Source organism: Mustela erminea, chromosome 1 (genome assembly GCF_009829155.1).
Source record: "Mustela erminea isolate mMusErm1 chromosome 1, mMusErm1.Pri, whole genome shotgun sequence".
Taxonomy (NCBI): Eukaryota; Metazoa; Chordata; class Mammalia; order Carnivora; family Mustelidae; genus Mustela; species Mustela erminea.
Genome location: NC_045614.1, coordinates 113,065,981 through 113,089,219, shown reverse-complemented (window position 1 = coordinate 113,089,219; position 23,239 = coordinate 113,065,981). Strand labels below are relative to the sequence as shown.

At 36.3% G+C, this 23,239-nt stretch overlaps 1 protein-coding gene across 1 annotated transcript in view; it reads right to left on the bottom strand.

The window, feature by feature from the left end:
• The window catches only part of C1H3orf70 (chromosome 1 C3orf70 homolog), a 79,246-nt gene that overhangs the window by 40,268 nt on the left and 15,739 nt on the right, over positions 1-23,239 (bottom strand). The gene's annotated exons all lie outside the window — the stretch shown is intronic.

Here is a 23,239-nt window from a genome sequence, read left to right as displayed (position 1 = left end):
GGAGAGTGTACCAAGATGTGTGAGACTGGAGAAATGACAAGACCAGATCATGAAGGACAATCAAAGAAAGTCACGATACCAAACTGCATTAAAAATACAAGGCCCAACAATATGCTATCTATAAGAAACCTATTTAAAACATTAAGACATAACAGTTGCCTGGGTGGCTCAGTCAGTTAGGCGTCTGCCTTCTGCTCAGCTATGATATCCAGGTCCTGGGATCAAGTCCTGCACTGGGCTCCCTGCTTAGCAGGAAGCCTACCTCTCTCTCTTCCCTTACTCCTTCCCCTTGCTCATGCTCTCTCCGTCTCTGTCAAACAAATAAATAAAATCTTAAAAACAAAAACAAAACAAAAAAAATTAAGATATACTGGTTAAAGTAAAAGGATAAAAAAATACACACCATATAAATATTAAGCAAAAGAAAGCTGCAGTGACTATACTTCTATCAAAGTAGATTTCAGAACAAGGGTTAGATTACCAAGGATAAAGAGGGATGTTACGTAATGTTCCTCACATAAAAGGACAAATTGACCAAGATGACATAATAATCCTAAATATGCATAAACCTGACAACAGAGCTTCAAAATACATAAAGGGAAATCAAACCCTTCAAACTGATCTGCAAATTCAATGCAAATCTAATCCAAATCCCAGGAGATATGTTTTGTTTTACATATTGAAAAGCTAATTCGAAAATATATATGGAAAGAAAAAGGAACTACAATAGTCCAGAGGACTCTGAAAAAGAACAATAAAGCTGGAGGACTCACAATGCCTGATTTCAGCCCTATAACAAAACAGCAGTATGGTATTGATGGAACTGAAGTTGGCTTCAGCACATTTATAGTCCATAGATTTTCAACAGAGCCCAAGGCAATACAATGGAAAAGGGAGTCTTCAACAAAGAGTGCTGATACAACTGAATATCCATGTGTTTAAAAAACACAAAAAACAAAAAACAGGGGTGCCTGGGTGGCTCAGTGGGTTAAAGCCTCTGCCTTCAGCTCCAGTCGTGGTCTCGGGGTCCAGGGATCAAGCCCTGCATCGGGCTCTCTGCTCAGCGGAGAGCCTGCTTTCCCCTCTCTGTCTGCCACTCTGCCTACTTGTGATCTCTGTCTGTCAAATAAATAAATAATCTTTAAAAACAACAACAACCAAAAAAACAAAAATCCTCACCTAATTCCTAACACCATACAGAAGGTATAAATGAACTTGAAATGGAGGAATCACAGAATATGAAATTTATAAGATAAAACTTCTAGAAGAATACATATGAGGAAACCTCTGTGACTTTGGAATAGGCAAAAAATTCTTAAAGAGAACACAAAAAGAATAAACCATAAAAGAAAAAATTGTTAAAATGGGTGTCATCAAAATTCAAAACTCCTTTCTAGACACTACAAGAAAATGAAAAGACAATCCACAGACTAGAAGAAAATATTTGCAAACACATATGTGACAAAGGACTGATAACTGAAATACATAAAGAACTCTCACAACACAGCAGTAAAAAATACTCAAATAAACGAGCTAATAATTTGAGTATTTCATCAAAGACTATACAGATGGCAGATATATACATGAAAAGATGCTCAACACTGTTAGTCATTAGAGAAATCACAGTAAAACTACCATAAGATACAAGTACTCCCATACTTAAATAGATCGTTTTTTTTTTTTAATTGACAACACCAGGTGCTGACAAGGGCGCAGAGCAAAAGCCACACTTCCTCATTGCTGGTAGGAATACAAAACCGTACAGGCACTTTGGAACACAGGTAAGCAGTTTTGCAGATAATTAAACACACTCTTATCTAGTAATCCCATTCCCAGATATTTACCAAACAGAAATGAAGATTTATGACCCCACAAAAATATGCATGCAGATGTCCATATCTGCTTTGTTTTTCATCAGCAAAAACCAGAAACATCCTAAATGTCCAACAGCTGAAGAGTGGATAAACAAACTGTAGCGCATTCATACAATGGGATACTAAACTGTGATCTACAGGAACAAACTACTACTGCATCAGTAAACAATATGGATGCCTCTCAAGAGCATTACATTAAGTAGACGCTACATGTTATATAATTCCATTTTAGGTAACATTCTGGAACACTATAAAAAGTATAGTGAAAATGTTTATTATATGATTCCATTTATAAAATATTATAGAAAAGATAAAACTATAGGGAATAAAAGCAGACTAAATATTACTAGGGCTAGGACTGCGGACAGAGGATTCACCACAAAGGAGCTTGAGGGAATCTTTTGGGATGATGGAAATATTCTACAATATTCTACACTTTGATGTGGTAGTTAAACAACTATATATATCTATTAAAAATGTGGAGAACTGTACACCTAAAAATGTGTGAATTTTATTATAAGTTATATGTCAACAAACCCATACTCTGAAAGAGAAAATAAGGATCATAGTAAGTACAAAAGGGCACCAATGAAAAAATTAAGATTAAAAATGATAGATATCTTACAATTCTATAATGCTCGACTTCTCTAAGCAGATTCTTATATATTTTATCATTGTAAGACCATTCTTTAACTTATGAAGACCACTCTTTAACTTAATTAATTTCTTGAATTTAAAAAATACCAATTTACATAATAATATGGTGGTCTGAGTTCAGGCTGCCGAGGTCTTAAACATAGCTAGCAAACTCTGACAGCTGAAAGCTCTAGGTCTCTTTTCTAGGTAAGACAGCTTACAGAACTTGTTGCAAGACGATAAAAAGGAGATGTGAGTCAGATTGAAGGAACTGTCTTTTCAGACAAGTGAAATTCAGGGATAGGTGGCAAAACAGCTGTAGAACAGGGTCATTACTGTTAGAGCAAGGAGCCTCAAGTAACTCCCCTGGGTACTTCAAGGTGCCTGCAGCTGACACGAGAGACCCGGGAAATATTGTAGCAAACAGAAGTCACAGTGGAGTGCAGAGGCTCAGGATGGACTTTCACGTGTTGTAATTCATTTTCAAATAATGCTGGGAAATAGGCTACATCATTTGCAGTTCCTAGTGCAGAATGAAAATCCAGGCCACTTGTTCAAAACTGAAGAATTTCAAGATGACAACAGCAAATAATTAAATTGAGCACAAAGGCCTTCTAAGGGTAGGGCGTGTCTTACTGCCCAGTCACATGGCCACAAACCCAGCCACAGGGAGAAGTACAGTCCACTGACAAATTCATAAACATGTGAGCGATCTCCTGTCCATTTCCTAACTGCACTGATAATTATACCATCAAAATATTATTTTAAATCCTCACATTCAAATCTCCAGGGGAGTTTCTATAACTTTTTAAAAATCCATTTTACTGTGTCAGAAGAGTTCTCCAGGTATCTTTTATCTTTCTTTTCTATTGAAATTCCCCGTCTCCCTTATCTCATACCTAGGAATAACAGAAAATATATTTCTATCACTGCCTGTAAGATGTCCCTTTTATATGTCCGAAGATCATTATGGGCTGTCTATCTCCACAGGATTTGAAAGTAAAAGTAAAAAAAAGTAATGCATTCTGTCAGCAAACCTAAAACAAGCTAGAAAGAAATTAACCAGTTCAAATAGTGGATCTGAAAATGAGATAATAAACAAGAAAGCACTATTGAAAAGCTGAATGTGTAGTAAAGTGTAAGGTTTTTATACTTTTTATCTCCATTTTTAAGAAAAAGACTAATTAACCTTTAGTTCCTTAAAAGGATATATAAGATTAACCTTACAGAAAGGGTCTAAGAAATTATTCCTTATAAAAATACTTTTTTTACAGTCCAAGTAAATGGACCCCCCTCAGAAAGTCCATATACTTGACATCTGGAGAACATGGAGAGCAGATCAACACAAGAAAAAACTGAGAGACTAAGAAGATTTTTGAGTTAAGGTCACATGATGATTTGTCCAGATTTTCCCCTTATAGCTTCAGTTTTTTTTTTAGTTGGTATGCTATCACTGAAATACAAACAAAACTAAGTATAAAGCTCTTATGCTTAAAGCTCCTTTACATTTTATGCTTATAGCTCTTTTACGACTACAAAGCAGAAGCTAATTTTCAAATGAAATACATAAGCAACAAAACCAATAATAATCAAGTTAAATTATTTTATTTTTATTTATATTAATTGATTAATGTGTCAGATAATTCTGATCTTTAGACAGTTGATTGCTGCTTAAAACCTGACCATGGTACTCACTGCCACAGCATGCATTCTCTGAGAGTGTCAGCTCTCAAGACTTTAGTGAGTGCTTTTTATAAAATTATGAAACAAACCAAATAAAAAGTGAAATTTCTCATCAAACCAGGTGTTATACCGTTATGATCCACAAATCTATAAAATACAGTTAAGAAATGCAAAATTTTTATTTCTAAAACCTAACTAGAAATTAATTTTAAATTATATTCTGGTGTGAATAAATTATTCACACTTACACCCTTCATTTCTGGGATAACTAAGCCAACAACTGAAGTTATAAAAACAATGCCTCTAAAAACATTTTTTAAAACAAGGTAATGAAAAAATAGTGTACATCTATGTAGAAAGAAATATCTTTAATCCCAGAAATGATGCAATAATTTATCCCTACCCTATCCTAAAAACCCCTCAAAGCCAATAAACAACTTGCCAATAAATCCCTATGTTCAGTAACTTCAAAACAAGCAAGCAGAAACGACTAACATATAACCTGTCACATCTTTGAAAGCAGGACATAATAAATGAGAATAGAAAAAATCCTATGCCATGACATCAAAACAAATCCAGACACTAGGTAACCTCCTCCACCCTGCAAATTAACTTATTCTATTTCCCATTTTCAGTGGTGATAAACTATGTCATCTCAGACCCAGATATAAAATATCTAGCCAGAGTACACCTCCCTTCCCTCTCCAAATCTGCTGATTCACTTAGTGGGCTAGTGTAGTAAATAATGTTTTGGTGTACACATTTTCAAAGAAAGGGAAGCAACTCTTTTTTGTTTATCAGATCTTCTCTTCAAGTTTCTGCTCAACTAGAATAACAAAAACAAAGCACGGTGAAATATTCCTACACTGATTTTTACTTACACTGATACAGGGTAGGATAACTGAGATCATTCCTGATTGAGATAAATGAAAAGAAAAAAGTAAAACTCTTCAGGACAGATAAGGAGAAAACAAGGATCTCTACCCTCAGAGCTTGACCGACTCAGCTATTCTTCAGTGCATTCTCCAATCGCCACTTGTTCAGTTCAGTTTGAGAACTACCTATCCAGTGCCTACTGTCTTCCAGTCACTGTTTGTGGTAGTGGGGTTAAAAGATTATTAAAAGATCGTCATGGGAGTTTGCCTTCTGAAAGATCCCCTTCCCGAAGGGAATATACCTTACCCATCTAGAACTAGATTAAGGACTCCTAATCTCCAATTCTGCAATGCAGAATTAAGTACTCCTTCCTCTAAATGGCTACTAACAGTTTTTATTTCTCCTAAACTCTGTGCTGCCCATTGTCTTATATCAATGCCACTGGAGAGTAGGGTGAAGGGAAAGAGACAGTTGAATTCTAGTTCCATCAATTAATGAATAGCTATTTAACCTATTAAATAAAGAATGATTTAGTGCTTACTATATTCCACATAATTTTTTAATCCCCTTGTTCATATTACCTTACTCAATCCTTACAATAACTTTGAGATTGGTTATATTATTACATTTTTGCAGATAAGGAAACTGAGGTCCAGAGAAGGTAAGTAGTTTACTTGCTGCCTGAAGTCATGCAGCCAGTACGTGTTGGAGTCTGAATTTGAACCCAAGTAGTCTGACTGTGAACTCCATATTCTGAACCCCTATATTATCTGCCCCTCAAAATGAGGTATTGATATGCACTTACAGAGACTCACATAAGACAATGCCCATGAAAGCTTTTAACAGTGTCTAGCACACTATAGGTACTCACTACATGTTAGTTTTCTTCCATTCCTAAGAGACTCTAAACTCCTAAGGGAAGAGGCTGTCTCTTATTCATATTTGTCTTCTAGCAAATCTAGCACTGTGCTTGGGAGATAAAAGGTGCTCAGTAAATATATCTAATGTCCATGCACTTGACACAGAGGAACAAACTGTCCATACAGATGGAAAATGGTGCTCAGCGAAGTCAGTCAGTCAGAGGAAAAATACTATATGATTTCACACACATGTGGAATTTAAGAAACAAAACAGAGAACACAGGAGAAGGAAAGGAAAAAATAAAATAAGGTAAAAAACAGAGAGGCAGACTATAAAAGACTGTAGGGAACTATATAGGGAACAAACTGAGGGTTGTTCTGAGGGGAAGCGAGCAGGTGAGGGGATTGGGTAACTGCGTGATGGGCATTAAGGAGGGCACATGATGTAATGAGCACTGGGTGTTAAATGTAACTGATGAATTACTGACCTCTGCCTCTGAAACTAGTGACACACTACATGTTAACTAAGTTGAATTAAAAATAAAATAAAATAATGAATGAAGAGCAAAAGGGTCTCTCCTAGGGCCAGTCTCTGCCTTCACATGGGCATAAAAGCAATGCTCTTTTATTTTCCAATTTAAGGGATTATTGTTCTAACAAAGTTCTCTTGTCCTATGAAGATACTGGAAAAATAAGTTGTCTCCTTTTACCCAGATAAGGGACAGCACTGGATAAGGAACAGGGTAGCAAGATCTATGCTGCTAGTTTATAAGTGATAAATAAAAAACAGAACCCCAGTAAACTCAGGATTCCACATTTTAAAGTAAATTATATATTGGAGATGTCATGACTAAAGTAAATAGCTTTTTATATGAAAACTGCTGAGCCCACCTATTTCTGAGTATTTTGCACCTTACAGGTAAGAATAAAATTTTTATATTCCATTTAGGAGCCTAAAAGCTCTACTTGATGAACATAAAGATACACAACTTTTTAGTTCTTGCTACTCTCCATAAATAATTGTTGAACAAAATATATAAACAACACCAGTTCAGAAAAATGCTAAAATTAATAGCCTTCCAGGGCATCCATGTGCGTTGACTCAGCCTTGTATGAAGAGATTCTCTTTCAGAAGCAAATATATAGTTACTGTACTAGAGTTCCTAGTTACCTGTTCTCCTTGTCCAAGGAATCCCAAGCTTAGGTGTCTAGTATCAGCACAATAAAATCAATATTCAAAAATTTTTAAGTGTTGAGTAACATTGTAGTAGCTATTTTAGTACCTTAGTTACAAGTTAAAACAATGTTTCTAAGAAAAAGCTGTTGAGGCTGACCTGATCAACTTTTCTGAATCTAAAAGGCCTCACCATCCTCCCAACATACTCCTTTACTGTACCCAGTCTCAATCCCTAAGAATGGAATAATTCAGATGGATATCTAGAAGCCTTTGAATCTTGGGGCCTAGGCCCTGCTTTCCTTCTTGGCTACAAGCCTGGATTATGAAGAATATAATGACAAGATAATGGTAGTTTCCAGTGCTTCAACGTGTTACATTATTTCTAATTCTCTGTGATAACTCTACAATATAAATGTTCTCTGCAGTTGACAAATTAGTAAACTAAGATTCAAAGAAGTTACTTAACCAAGACCACCCAAATGAATATAAGTGGCAAAGCTAGAATTCAAACTGACATGTACCTGACAATAAAGACCATGTCTTCCCCATAGCCACTGCCTTTTAGTGTGTGATCACATCATCCAAACATTTATTTAAAAAAAGAAACTGTATACACACAAAAATTATCTTCCTAGTACCAAAGATAATACCCAAAGACTAGTTTGGTGGTTGTTTTTTTTTTAGTGACCATGAAAGCAACAAACCTTATACCTCATTGTTAATAACTACTGGAAAGTCCATGAGGATAGGGATTTTTGTGTTTTGTTCACTGTTAAAGCCTCAACTTCTAGAATACTTGGCATCATTAGGAATTCAGGAGCAATTTGTTGAATGAGTAACAAAAATGTTTTTTTTTTTTAATAATTAAAAGCACCATGTTTTCTGCAACACACATTCTGTAAATCTTTCAAGTCAGAATGTGACTAAAAGTGGAATACGCACAAGAATCATCAAATTAAAAAGTGGTTCTTGAGGTAATTAAAGAAAGAACAAATTCACAAAGGTTGAGATATCTCCAGTTCATAGTCTGAGAAATTTGAATTAGAAAAAAGTAGACTTTAGCCTTGTATTAAAATTAATAGGGGCTCCTGGGTGGCTTATTCAGTTAAACATCCAACTCTTGATTTCAGCTCAGGTCATGATCTCAGACTTGTGAGATGGAGCCCCACGTCAGGCTCTGTGCTGAGTGTGGAGTCTCCCTGTGATTCTCTTTCTCCCTTTTCCTCTGACCCTCCCCCACTCAAAAAATTAATAAAATACTGCAAATACATACTGTTTGCTTTGTTGAAAGATTGTACAAATACAACATTAAAGTTCAGGGAAGATCATAAAGGATAAAGAGGGATACAGCCCATGTGTTGACTATCACAGAGCAGACACTCTCCAAAAGAGCTCTTAGAAAAGCCAGAGTATCAATATTTATACAAGACAAAATAGACTTTAAAACAGAGACTATAACAAGAGACAAAGAAGGATACTATTTAATAATCTGGGGCACCTGGGTGGGTGGCTCAGATGGTTAAGCTTCTGCCTTCGGCTCAGGTCATGATCCTGGGGTCCTGGGATAGAGTCCCACATTGGGCTCCCTGCTCAGTGGGGAGTTTGCTTCACCCTCTCCCTTCCCCCACTGGTGCCTGCTTGCTCTCTTGCGCTCTCTCTCCCCTCCCTCAAATAAATAAATAAAATATATTTTTTTAAAAGGACACTATAGGGAGCCTGGGTGGCTCAGTGGGTTAAGCCCCTGCCCTCGGCTCAGGTCATGATCTCAGGGTCTTAGGATCAAGTCCTGTATCAGGCTCTCTGCTCAGCAAGGAGCCTGCTTCCTCCTCTCTCTCTCTGCCTACTCCTGATCTCTCTGTCAAATAAATAAATAAAATCTTAAAAAAAAAAAGATTAGAGCAGAAATAAATGATACAGAAACCTAAAAAACAATAGAACAGATCAATGAAACCAGGCGCTAGTTCTTTGAAAAAATCAAAACTGATAAACCTCCAGCTAGGTTCATCAAGAAAGAAAAGAGAAAGAACTCACATAAACAAAATCACAAATGAGAGTGGAGAAATAACAACCAGCATCACAGAAATATGAACAAATGTAAGAGAAAATAATGAAATGTATATGACAGCAAATTAGAAACCTAGAAGAAATGGATAAATTCCTAGAAACATATAATCTACCAAAACTGAAGCAGGAAAAAAATAGAAAATTTAAACAGACTGATTACTAGTAAGGAAAATGAATCATAATAAAAAAAACTCCCAACAGCTGCCTTTGGCTCAGGTCATGACCTCAGGGTCCTGGGATCAGGCCCTACAATGGGCTCCCTGCTCAGTGCAGAGCCTGCTTCTCCCTCTGCCCCCCACTCACACACACATACACACACACACACACACACACACACACACACACACACATTCTCTCTCTCTCTCTCTCTCAAATAAATAAATAAAATCTAAAAGATAAAAACAAAAAATAAAAAATCTCCCAACAAACAAAAGTACAGGACCAGACAGCTTCACAGGCAAATTCTACACAACATTTAAAGAGGTAATACCTATTCTTCTCAAATTATCAAACTATTCCATAAAATAGAAGAGGAAGGAGAGCTTCCAAATTCGTCTTATGAGGTGAGCATTCCCTGATACCAAAACCAAATAAAGACATCAAAAAAGAGAATCTTATAGGCCAATATCTCTAATGAACATAGATCCAAAAACCCTCAAAAAAATAGTAGCAAACAAAATCTAATAATATATTTAAAAAATCATTCACCATGATCCAGTGGGATTTATTCCTGAGATGCAAGGGTGGTTTAATATTCACAAATAAATCAATATGATACATCACATCAATAAGAGAGAGGATTTTAAAAAAACCCATATGGGGGCGCCTGGGTGGCTCAGTGGGTTAAAGCCTCTGCTTTCAGCTCACGTCATGATCTCAGTCAGGGTCCTGGGATCGAGCCCTGCATCGGGCTCTCTGCTCAGCAGGGAACCTGCTTCCTCCTCTCTCTCTGCCTGCCTCTCTGCTTACTTGTGATCTCTGTCAAATAAATAAATAAATAAAATCTTAAGGAAAAAAAAACACCCATGTGATCATTTGAATAGGTGCAGAAAAGCATTTGACAAAGTACAACATCCATTCATAATAAAAACCCTCAACACAGCAGGCACAGAGAAAACATCCCTCAACATATTAAAGGCCTTATATGAAAAACCCACAGCAAACATCTTACTCATTGAGAAAAAACTGAGAGCTTTCCCCCTAAAGTCAGGAATAAGACAAGGAAGTCCACTCTCACAGCTTTTATTCAACATGGTACTAGACATCCTGGCTACAGTAATCAAACAACAGAAAGAAATAAACAGTATCCACACTGGTAAGGAAGAAATAAAACTTTCACTATTTGCCGATGACATGGTACTATACATAGAAAACCTGAAAGACTCCACAAAAAACTTACTAGGATTGATAATGAATTCAGTAAAGTCTCAGGGGACAAAATAAACATATAGAAATCTGTTCCATTATAGATCCTGGGTATCAGGATCTATAATGAACTCCTCAAACTCAACACACACAAAACAATCATATCAAAAAATGGGCAGAAGATATGGACAGATAGTTCTCCAATAAAGACATACAAATGGCTATCAGACACATGAAAAAATGTTCATCATCACTAGCCCTCAGGGAGATTCAAATTAAAACTACATTGAGATATCACCTTACACCAGTTAGAATGGCCAAAATTAGCAAGACAGGAAACAACATGTGTTGGAGGGGATGTGGAGAAAGGGGAACCCTCTTACACTGTTGGTGGGAAGGCAAGTTGGTGCAGCCTCTTTGGAGAACAGTGTGGAGATTCCTCAAGAAATTAAAAATAGAACTTCCCTATGACCCTGCCATTGCACTCCTGGGTATTTACCCCAAAGATACAGATGTAGTGAAAAGAAGGGCCATCTGTACCCCAATGTTTATAGCAGCAATGGCCACGGTCGCCAAACTATGGAAAGAACCAAGATGCCCTTCAACGGATGAATGGATAAGGAAGATGTGGTCCATATACACTATGGAGTATTATGCCTCCATCAGAAAGGACGAATACCCAACTTTTGTAGCAACATGGACAGGACTGGAAGAGATTATGCTGAGTGAAATAAGTCAAGCAGAGAGAGTCAATTATCATATGGTTTCACTTCTTTGTGGAGCATAATAAAAAGCATGGAGGACATGGGGAGTTAGAGAGAAGGGGGTTGGGGTAAATTGGAAGGGGAGGTGAGTCATGAGAGACTATGGACTCTGAAAAACAATCTGAGGGGTTTGAAGTGGCGGGGGGGGTGGGAGGTCGGGGTACCAGGTGGTGGGTATTATAGAGGGCGCGGATTGCATGGAGTACTGGGTGTGGTGAAAAAATAATGATGCTGTTATGCTGAAAATAAATAAATGAAAAAAAAAGAAATCTGTTTCATTTCTATATATTAATAACAAAGCAGCAGAAAGAGAAATTAAGAAAAAAATCCCATCTCAATTGCACCAAAAACAATAAAGTACCTAGGAACAAACTTAACCAAAGAGATGAGAGACCTATACTCTCAAAAATAAAACACTGATGAAAGAAATTGAAGATGACAGAAATAAATGGAAAAATATTCCATGCTCATGGATTGAAGGAATAAATATTGTTAAAATGTCCATACTACTCAAGACAATCTACACAGTTAATGCAATCCCTATCAAAATATCAACAGCATTTTTCACAGGACTCCAACAATTCTAAAATTTGTATGGAATCACAAAAGACCCCAAACAGCCAAAGCAATTTTGAAAAAGAAAAGCAAAACTGAAGGTGTCACAATTCAGACTTCAAGTTATATAATGAAGTTGTAGTCATCCAAACAGTATGGTACTAGCACAAAAAAGAACACACAGATCCATGGAACAGAACAAAAAAAGAACACAAAGATCCATGGAACAGAACAAAAATCCAGAAATAAACACACAATTACATGGTCAATTAATCTTCAACAAAGCAGAAAAGAATACCCAATGAGAAAAAGACAGTTTCTTCAATAAATGGTATTGGAGGGGCACCTGGGTGGCTCAGTTGGTTAAGTGTCTGCCTTCAGCTCAGGTCATAATCCCAGGGTCCTGGGATGGAGCCCCACATCGGGCTCCCTGCTCAGAGGTTAGTCTGCTTCTCCCTCTCTCTCTCTCCCTGCTTCTCCCACTGCTGGTGCTCTCTTTCTCTCCCAGATGAAAAACCAAAATCTTTAAAATAAAAGTATCCAAAAGAAAAATAAATGGTGTTGGAAAAACTGGACAGCTATATGCAGAAAAATGAAAGAGAACCACTTTCCTATACCATATAAAAAAATTAATCCAAAAGGGATTAAAGACCTAAATGTGTGACCTGAAGCCATAAAAATCCTAGAAGAGAGCCCAGGCAGTAACTTCTCTGATATCAACTGCAGCCACATTTTTCTAGATATGTCTCCTGAGACAAGGGAAACAAAAGCAAATATAAACTATTGGGACTATAGCAAAATTAAAAGATTCTGCACAGCAAAGGAAACAACCAGCAAAACTAAAAGTCAACCTATGGAATGGGGAAAGATTTTTGCAATGACATATCTTATAGATAAAGGGTTAGTATCGAAAATATATAAAGAACTTACAAAAATCAACACTGAAAAAATAATCCCATTTTAAAATGAGCAGAAAACATGAACACCATTCATCCTGGAAAACAAGATGGAGCTTCCTCAAAAAGTTAAAAACAGAAGTACCCTATGATACAATAATCACACTACTGGGTATTTACTCCAAAAACACAAAAACATTAATTCAAAGGGGTAAATGTACCTCTATATTTACTGCAGCCTTATCTACAATAGCCAAATTATAGAAGTGGTCCAAATGACCAATGATAGGTGAATAGATAAAAAGATGTGGTACATATGTACAATGGGATATTAGTCATAAAAAAGTGCAATCTTGTCATTTGCAACGTGGATGGAACTAGACAGTAAAATGCTAAGTGAAATAAGTTAGTCAGAGAAAGACAACCATATGATTTCACTCACATGTCAAATTTGAAAAACAAATAGAAAAGGAAAAAAAGAAATGGGGGGGGGGGAACCAAGAAGACTCTTAACTACAGAGCACAAACTTATGAGGAGAGGAGAGAAGGGTGGGGGGGATGAGTGAAACTGGTGGTAAGGAGGGGCACCTGGGTGGCTCAGTTGGCTAAGTGTCTGCCTTTTGGCTCAGGTCATGATCCCATGGTTCTGGAATCGAGCCCCACATCAGGTTCCCTGCTTTGCTCCCTCTTTCTCCCTCTGCATGCCACTCCCCCAGCTTGTGCTCTCTTTCTCTCTCCCTGTCAAATAAATAAATAAAATCTTAAAAGAAAGAAAGAAAGAAAGAAAGAAAGAAAGAAAGAAAGAAAGAAAGAAATTGGTGATGAGGATTAAGGAGTGACCTGTCATGATGAGCATGGGTGATGCAAGGAATTGTTTAATCACCATATGGTACACCTGAAACTAATATAACACTGCATATTAACTGGAATTAAAATAAAAACTTAATAAAAAGGGGCTCTTAACAGTCAAAAGCTCTTAAACGTGGAAGTTAATATGCCTTTGAAGAGGCAAATGAAGGGACCTTTTAAGAAACAATAATGGTTAGAGGTTTTATAATACTGAGAGTGAGAAGGGAAACAAAATCCATGACAGTAAAGTCAATTACTTCAGCAGTCACTGTACTCAAATCTGATAGCAAACTGTTGGTTAAAGTCCCTTTCAAAATAGCCCAATACAACCGTTTTTAAAAACCAAACAGTATTCCTGATTACAAGTTAAAAAGAGAGAGAGAGAGAAATAACAAATGCAGAAGACAGAAACAGTGGTGATGTTATTACTATATGTACATTGTTTACAAAATAAACAGTATGCTTAGAATTTGATGTAGGAACTTTACTGTCACATGTTGAAGAAGAATCTGAGACATCTTCACATGTTCTTTCAGCAATGTAGTCTGGGATGTTGCTAAGTTCCCTTCTCTTTACAACATGAAAAATACTATATCCTCATTTGCTGGCTTTCTGATTATTCCAGATTCCTCCATTTTTTGTTTTATGCATGAGTGTAATTAAACCACCAGTACAGAAACACTCATGCCAAACCAAGGAATAAACTAACAAGTGAAAGGATAAGGTAGTACTTGAAGTAAAACTACAATTTTCAGATATTATAAAACACTTGAAGGAGCTTAAATTAATAAAAAGAATGGCTTAGAAATTAAAATGAATGAGATCATACTCTATTTAGAAAACAATATAATCTGTGAGATTGAGACTTTTCCATCTCCATTTCTGAAAATGAAGTGGTTTGTAACTGATTAACCTTGTGAAGAGAGTCTAGAAAACGTAATTTTCTTTGTCCAATGATACCATTTCTTCAGTTTTTTCATTTTATGTAAAAGAGAGAAACAGATGCTCTGAAGTAGGCAAGGGGGCTCAGAATAGGCCACTTTCACTCTGTACTTCCAACAAACCCTGCTTCTTAGCATAGTTTGAAAAACTCTGAAACATGATCTCTAGGTACTTTCTTTCCTATATTCTACAGAACTTAGAGGTAAGGTCTATCACACTGCAAATGCATGGTATTTAATCATGTAATTGAAAATAATAGTAGCCTTAACAAACAGTCACTGAGAGTCCTCCATATTGATTACATTTTTTGATTCGATTTCCTATTTTTCTTTACCAGGAAGACATATCAACTAAATACAACATGGCATCCTGGATTTGATCCTGGAGCAGAAAAAGGATGTTGGTAGTAGGACAACTGGGAAAATTGGAATAGTCTATGGATTAGATCAGGCAGTAGTAAACCTTTGTTTACTGGGCCAGATAGTAAATACTTTAGGATTTGTGGGCCACATAAGGTCACCATCACATAGTCCTTTGATTCTTTTTTAATAACCTTTAAAGGTGTACACAACTGATGGATTGTTGAATGCTACATCTGAAACTAGCAGTGTACTACAGATTGGCTAATTGAATTTAAATTTTAAAAATGTACAATCCATCATACATGCTTTACAAAACATGTAGTAGACCTGATTTTGATAATGATACTAGAGAAATATAAAATTAATATTAATATTTGGGGCAAATCTCAGTGAGGAGTGCACGTAAATTTTATATTTTCTTCAGTCTGAAATTATTTCAAAATGAAGAGTTAATAAAAGTTTAATAAAACACAAATCCTGATTAAACCACTTCCGTGTCTAACAAACAAATAAACAACTGACAACAACAAAAACTAACCTTGGCCTTTTTTGACTTCCTTGAAACCAACCTCCTTTCCTCCCTAGGGATCTCCACGCACCCTGCCCTCTATTTGGATGGCCCTCTCTTTTCCTTCCAGTCTCTCTGAATCATTTACATAGTTAGTTTCTTCCTATACTTCGGCTCTCAAATCAAGCATCACTTCCTCAAACAAGCCTTCACTTTGTCACGCGTCCCCTGTCTAGGTATCATACTCTAAGCAGTTTCTATTTTTCCTTCTTAATAGAAATGGCAGTTGTAATTAAGCACTTCATTGTGTAGTGAGTTGCTTAATGTCTGCCTCTCCTGCTAAAACATAAGCACTAGGAGAGTAGTAACCATGGGTATCTTGTTCAATGCTAGATTCCCAGCACTTAGCTCAGGACTTTACACATAGTGGGTGCTACATAAAATACTGCATGGAAAAATCGAATATACCTATTCAGTGCCGCTCTAGGTAGGGACAGCTAGGACAAAGAGGCAGAGGTCAGAGGTGAACTAAGAAGGGAGACATCTCAATTTTAGAAATAATTTGCTTATGATTATACTGCCCAAAGGTGGAAGCCACGGCTTCCTAGCCTCTAGAGAGGCTGATGCCCATTTTGAAAAAGAGCTACAGAAAATATTCAAAGTAACAAGTTAGACTCAGATGATGTTTAGTTTCTCCAATTTTATATTCTTGTTGATATTATTAACAAGTGATTAGGACCTTCCTATGTTATATACTAAAAAATGAATTTAAAAAATCATGACTATAAATCTAAGAATATTTTTTAAAAATAGCCATTATAGACAGAACACAGCTAACAAGACATTGTGTTATTTAACAAAATTAATAATAAGAGAAGAGCAAAGTTAACAACTTGCCAGGGCAAAGTGGGTAAGGGCAAATGTAGTGAATATATAAATTATCACAGGTACATACAAAGGGACACCTGGGTGGCTCAGTGCATTAAGCTGCTGCCTTTGGCTCGAGTCATGATTCCAGGGTCCTGGGATTGAGTCCTGCATTGGGCTCCTTGCTCAGAGGAGAGCCTGTTTCTCTCTGCCTCCGCCTGCCACTCTGCCTGCTTGTGCTCCCTCTCTCTCACACAAATGAATAAATAAAATCTTTAAAAAAAAAAAAAGATACATACAACAAAAGGCAGTTATTTTTGACAACAAATCTGACAATATTAAATATATTTAATCTACTTATTAAGAAGGCATTTTTTAAAAAAGATTTTATTTACCCATTCATGAAAGACAGAGAGAGGCAGAGATGGGGGCAGAGGGAGAAGCAGGCTCCCTGCAGAGCATGGAGCCCAATGCGGTACTCAATCCAAGGACCCAGGGACTACAACCTTAGCCAAAGGCAGACACCGGACCAACCGAGCCATCCAGGTATCTTAAGAAGGTTACTTTAGACCTGTTCTATTATCGAAATGTTTATATTCAAACAAAAAAATTATAGCATACATGTTCTTATCATTCTAAGTCAAGAGAAGACTACAGAGTAATAAGTGATATGGCATCCCAAAAGTAAAGTCTAGATTAACAATAAACAGATTAAAACATAAGTAATATTTTCACCTCAGTTATACAATGAAAGCTAAACATCACTGATATTTTAGCGTAGAGACATTCTCAAATTGAGCAACTAAAGTAAGAGTCAGCTCCTCCTTCAGGGTACCTCTTAAAATGTATAATCTTTTAATTAAGGTAAATTGGTTATTACTTAAAAAAACAAAAACAAAACCAACAAACAAACACACACACAAAAAACCTCTATTTTTCTTGTTGATTTCCTCCTATGACATTATCTCATGTAATATCAGTTATACAACAAAATGACCCTGTAAAAATAATTTCCTGGGGCACCTGGGAGGCTCAGTCGGTTAAATATTGGACTCTTGATTTTGGCTCAGGTCATGATCTCAGGGTTATGAGATCCAGCCCCATATTCAGCTCCATGCTCAGCATAGAGCCTGCTTGAGATTCCCTCTCTGTACCCCCACCCTTTCCTTTTTTCCTGAAGTCTGGGCTAGAAATAAATGTAATGAAGGAAATCTGTTTTTCAATATAAGATATAAAATTAAACTTTTTTCATATGCTTTATTCATAAATGTCACATACTATAAAATTCATCTTTTTAAAGTATATAAGCCAGCAGTGTTTAGTGTATTCAGAGTGGTGCAAACATCACCACTGCCTAATTCCATAATGCATTCATCACCCTGAAAGAAACCCCATATCTATTAGCAGTCACTCTCTGTGATTAATTGTACATCAACATACAATTTGTTTTGTGATCATATTGTGCCTAGGTTAAACATTATTTCAGGGTATGGCTGTGGAAGTGTTTCTAGATTAGATCAGCACCTAACTAGATGGACTCAGTAAAGTAGACTGCCCTTCCCCATGTGGGTATGCACCATCCAATTCTTTGAGGGCCTGAAAAGAACAAAAGAAAAGGAAGAAGGAATTCACAACTTTTTGCTTCCTGCCTGCATGCTGAACTTGGGACACCTCATCTTCTCTAATCCTCAGACTGGGATTCAAACCATCAGCAACCTGGTTCTCAAATGCTGAGAGTCAAAATGAATTACATGACCAGCTTCCCTGGGTCTCCAGCTTGCAGATGGCAGATTGTAAGACTTAGCCTCCATAATCACATGAGCCAATTTATCACAATAAAACCCCTATTCTGTGTGTTGTATAAAGGGGAGTGCGTACGTGTCCTCTACAGGTTCCATTTCTCTGGAGAACCCAAAACACTCACAATTCTTCCCTCCTCCAGCTAGAGGGAATACCTAATCTATTCTCTGTCTCTGTGGATTTGCCAATTCTGGGTAGTTCATATAAATGGAATCATACCATATGTGGATTTTGTGGCTTATTTCACTTAGCACAAGGTTTTCAAGGTTTGTACATGTTGCAGCAGGTACCAGTAGTACTCATTCCTTTTTGTTGCCAAGTAACAGTACATGCATGGATATACCACACCTTGTTTATCCATTCATCAACTGACGGACATTTGGGTTGTTTCCACTTTTGGGACATTATAGATAATGTTTCTATGACATTTGTATACAAGTTTTATGCAGACACATTTCACTTCTTTTAGGTATATATCTAGGAGTGCAGTTGTTAACTCATATGATACTCAATATGTTTAAAATAGAGTTAACTGCCAAGCTGTTTTCCAAAATGGTTATACCACTTTACACTCCTACCAGCAATGCATGAAGGTTCAATTTCTCTACATCCTTGCCAATACTTGTTATTATCTGCCCTTGTTATTGCTGCCTTACAGTGGGTGTGAAATGGTATCTCATTGTGGCTTTAAAAAGTAATTCTTAAATGATCTGCCAGGATAAAATTGTAAGCAATCAAATGACTATCATCTTACCCAAATCAAAATAATTTTACAGAAGTTGTAATTTGACTCAAAAGTTAACCATAGTAAGTCTATGATCAAATGATAATTTCTCCATGATTTGAATGGAAGTGTTTACAACTCAACAAAAAGGAACCAAGTGATATAGTATCTTGTTATAGTAGAGTTTGCCTATAGTCTAATGTGTGGTTAACAAGATAATTATTATACCTACTGCCTCTTATTATACTGAATTTATATGTGCATGTATTTATATTCTATGTTGATCCAAAAAAAGCTTTGAAGCAACTTTTAAAAAGACATGCCATACGGTAGGAATTTTAAAAATAGATTTGTTTCCAAATGTATGGTTTACTAGGCAACCAGGCTAATCCTCCTGCCAAACATAACTTTTAATGCTAGAAAAAATTTTAATATTCCCACTACATTGATGAACTGAAAAAAAAAGTATGGAATTATCAGGCCAAAATCTAAATAAAAATAGAAATTCAGAGAAATGAGTGCATAAATGAACATGGAATTTACTTTGAGTATATGAGTAGGAATAGGTGAACTTAAGCTTTGGTTTCTATGATCTTTTGGAAGCTTTGTTCAAGAGACAAAGCTTAAGACTTACCATAAATAGTCTAAGAAGAAACTCCCCCATAAAGTTGATATCAGTGTTATAATAGTAAATTATAAAGAAACATACTCCTGCAGGGGTTTTACAAATCTGAAACTTAGAACATACGAGGAGGGATGGAAGAAAAATGATAACTCATGAGCAAAAGCTGTCTTTCAACAGGTTTTAACCAAACTTCATGTTTCCTAGGTGGTCCAAATATGTCAAGCTACTTGTTTACTTTAAAGTAATTCTGTACTAATAGTGCCCATAGGACATCAAACAGAAACCCAAGCAAATCCTGTCTGGAGGAATTCCATGGGTAACATTCCAAGAAGTAGGTGCTCACAGGTTAAAAAAAAAAAAAATCACAAGATACACAAATGAACAAAACTCTTCAGAAATCAAGTAAAAACAGATCTACAAAACTTCTGGAGCAATCAGAAGTAGAATATAAAATAAGTATACTTCTTATGTTTACAGAAATAAAAGGAAGTGAAAAGAGGAGTAAAAACAAGGTCATTATTAAAATGAGCAAATCTTGTTCAAAAATGACTATCTGAAAAGTATCAAATAGAACATCTATAAAATAATGCAATATGTGAAGTAAGAAAATTCCATGGATTAATTAAATAACAACTTAAATCCAACTGAAAAGCTAGTAAACTAGAAGGCATAACTAAAGAAATTATTGGGCATGCAAGATAGAGTGACAAAAGGAATCAAGATATGAAACAAGGCTTAAAAGACACAGATAGAGTGCCTGGGTGGCTCAATGTGGGTAAGCCTCTGCCTTTGGCTCAGGTCATGATCTCAGGGTTCTGGGATCGAGTTCCACATTGGGCTCTCTGCTCGGCAGGGAGCCTGCCTCCTCCTCTCTCTCTCTCTGCCTGCCCCTCTGCCTACTTGTGATCTCCCTCTGTCAAATAAATAAACAAAATATTTAAAATAAATAAATAAAAGAAAGAAAGGGATAAATGAAGTGAAAATATAAAACTCATCTAATTAGAGTCCCAAAAGAAGGAAATAGTAGGAACAGAGAAATCATAAAATCTGGAGTCGTCTAGTATTTTCTGAAACTGATAAAAATCAATCCAGAGACTGAAGAAGCTAAATGAATCCCAAACAGGATAAAGAAAAAGAGTATCACATATAGACACACAATGAAATGCAGAATATCAAAGACAAAGAGGCTATATTAAAAGCAGAGAGAGGTGCACCTGGGTGGCTCAGTGGGTTAAGCCTCTGCCTTCAGCTCAGGTCATGATCTCAGGGTCCTGGGATCAAGCCCCACGTCAGGCTCTCAGCTCAGCAGGGAGCCTGCTTCCCAAGCCCCCCACCTCTCTGCCTGTCTCTCTGCCTCCTTGTGATCTCTGTCAAGTGGATTAATAAAATCTTTAAAAAAAAAAAAAAAAGCAGAGAAAGAAGAGATGGCCTTCAAAGAAATGACAAATTGACACCTCACTTCTCCACAGTAACAATGAGCTCGGAAAAAAGTGGAATGATATATTCGATACACTAGAAGTCTCTACTCAGTGAAAATATCTTTAAAAGTGAGGGTGAAAACAAATATAAATATGCCCCATGTCACTCATAACATGAGAAATGAAAATTAGAGCTATAATAAAACACCATTTCTAACCAATCACAGGAGACAAAACTCAAAGGCTTGCCAAAACACTTTACCAGACTATGAGGAAATAGGCATTCTAATGTGCTGCTAGTAGGAAGACAAATGGTACAATCCATATGGAGCAAAATTTGGCAATATCTTACCAAAAAATATATATTCTTTAGTCTAGCAACCCCACTTCTAGGAATTTACTCTAAATATATACCACTACAACCATATGGTATATGCACCAGTTATCCACTGCAACATTATTTGTAACAAAATGGAGGAAAAAGAACCAAAATGCCCAGCCATAACAAATCGGTTAAAAACCAAAAAGCACATATAGATACAACAGAGCACTATGCAGGCATAAAGAAATAAGACGTATCTCCATGAGTGGCTATGAAATGGTTTTTAGAAATAAATAGTAAAATAAAAAAGGATGATGCTGTGAGTAATAGTGTATGATTAGCTTTGGTTTAAGAAAGAAGGTGAAATAAGAATGTGTATGTGTATATAAATACACAAATGTGTGTATGCACGCATATAATATACTTCTGTGAAAGAAACACAAAGTACAATAGAGAATTAACAAAAATGAGTATCTGGAGGAGGTGAATTCGAAGAGAGTGGAAAGTACAGAAATACAAATGAGATTTTTCTCAGTATTCCTTTATATAGTTTTGATTTTGGGGTACATATTTAAAAACTAAAATCAAATCAATAGAGACAAATACTTCCAGGAGATGAAGTAGACATACTTTTACCTATTATTCCTTACTAAGTACAACTAAAAACCCTGGACACTATATATAAAACAAACAGAAGATGACTTCTAAGAGGGAAGAAAAGGCTGAACACCTAGCAACCTCAGAGTCCAAGCAGCAACATGGCAATGAGTTCCCAGATTTTTTGTGTGGGTATATGCCAGGTTTGGAGAAAATGTCAACCAAAAAAGCCATTGGACCCAGACAAAAGTTGTCCCAACAAATGTCTGCTCTCTCTGGGTAAATGACAAGGAGCAACCTAGCAGGACAGAAAACTTTTAGATAATAATCACTCTACTATAACCCTACAACAAACATCAGAGAAAAAACTGTACTCCACCCAAACCATGACAGCAAAGACCAGGAAGAGAGAAAGAATCTGGGCTTCTAATCTTGAAAAGCCCTAATAATGTTTCTCAACACTCCAGCTCAGTGGTGTCAGAGACCTAGTGGAAAGTCAGGTAATGAGGTCATCCCTACTGTGGTGTTAGTGGAAGCCCCTTGGAGAGCTAGAACCCACAACCATCCAGCAAAAACAAGGAAAACTCCCCTCTATTAGCTGTCAGTGGAAGCTGAGGGTGGTACCTGGACTTCTACCTGCACCTGGCAGTAATAAGATCGTGCCCCTTTCCCTTGCTAAAGTGGTGTAAAAAAAAAAAAAAAAATCTGGTAAAAACTGAGCATTTAAGATCAAGAGTTCTATAACATAACACAAAAAAGTCCAGGTTTCAACTAAAAATCACTTGTTGTACCAAGAAACCAAGGAGAACTCAAACTAAATTAAAAGTGACAATCAACAGATGCCAGCACTGAGATGGCAGATTTGTTAGAATTATCTGACAAGTAATTTAAAACAGACATTATTTCAAAAAATACTTCAGTGAGTAATTATAAACATATTTGAAACAAAGGCAAATAAAGAAAGACACAAAAAAGAAATGGTCTTAGCAAATAGAAAAATTAGGACCAAACAAATAGGAGAACTGAAAAATATAATAACCAGAACAGAAAGCTCAGTGGATGGGCTCAACAGAAGAATGGAAAAGGAAAGTTTCAATGGACTGGAAGATAGAATAATAGAAATTACTCAACTGAAAGAAAAGAGAAAACAGATGGAAAAAAAAAAAAAAAAAGGACAGAGCTGTCAAAGCCATGAGAGCATAACAACAACAACAACAAAATCTAATGTTTATGTTACTGAAGTCCCCAGAAGAGGGGGAAAAAAAAAAAAAAAAGCAGAGCTGAAAAATGACTTAAAGAAATAGTGACTGAAAATCTCCCAGATTTGGCAGAGACATGTCATATAGGTTCAAGTACCTGATCAAACCACAAACAGGATAAACTCCAAAAACGTAAGCCAGGACACAATACATTCAAACTTCTGAAAACTAAAGACATAGAAAAAATCTTTTTTTTTTTTTTAATTTATTTGACAG